Raw genomic sequence first — 758 nt, forward strand, 5'->3', positions numbered from 1 at the left:
GGGAAGGAAGGAGAGAGAAAAAATAAGAGAAAGAAAGAAAATGAGAGAGAGAGAAAGAAAGGAAAAGAGAGAATGAAATAAATGAAGGAAGGAAGAAAGGAAGGAAGAAGGGAAGAAAGAAACAAAGGAAGGAAGGAAGGAGAGAAGGAAGCGAGGAAGGAAGGAGGGAGAGAGAAAGTAACAGAAAGAAAGAAAGAAAGAGAAGAAAAAGAAAAAAGGGAGGAAGGAAAAGAGGGAGGGAGGGAGGGAGGGAGGGAGGGGAGGAGAAAGGAAACAAAAAAAAAAAAAAAAGAAAAGAAAAGAAACGTGGTAAAAATCCGGTAAAGGAAAAAGGACTGGATAAATCAAATAAATCCTAGCTCTGCTACTTATTACCTATATGACATGGTAGGATGCCACAGAATAGGTGGCAATATCTTAACTGTATATATGTTGTGAAGACCACTAGGACCTCTTCAATTTTTATTAAGGGGAGTGCTAATCATCTCTGCTTTCTAACTGAGACACTATGAAAATCTTAAATTACAAAAACCACATCACTCAGGATTATCTCCAACTGTCCTGATCACTGTATGGACACTAGAACTAAATGGAGGAGAAAGTGAGGTAGGTGACCTTGCACAACCTTCCCTCCCTCAAATCCAATTCACCTACATGGCATGTCCCCCCCACCCTTCTTCTAGAATGACGGACAAATAATAACAACCTTTGTTACCATTTCATTATTCCCCCTGGGACTCAGTTCTACCATGTAAAAT

The 758-nt window shown here is 39.6% G+C and overlaps 1 non-coding gene across 1 annotated transcript; it reads right to left on the minus strand.

Moving 5' to 3' along the window:
• Positions 1-376: 376 nt before the first annotated feature.
• LOC127558538 (U6atac minor spliceosomal RNA) lies at positions 377-507 on the minus strand. Its single transcript, XR_007952914.1, has one exon. It is a non-coding gene; the product is annotated as a U6atac minor spliceosomal RNA (small nuclear RNA).
• Between the last annotated feature and the right edge of the window lie 251 nt (positions 508-758).

This window comes from Antechinus flavipes, chromosome 3, assembly GCF_016432865.1.
Source record: "Antechinus flavipes isolate AdamAnt ecotype Samford, QLD, Australia chromosome 3, AdamAnt_v2, whole genome shotgun sequence".
In the NCBI taxonomy this organism is placed as follows: domain Eukaryota; kingdom Metazoa; phylum Chordata; class Mammalia; order Dasyuromorphia; family Dasyuridae; genus Antechinus; species Antechinus flavipes.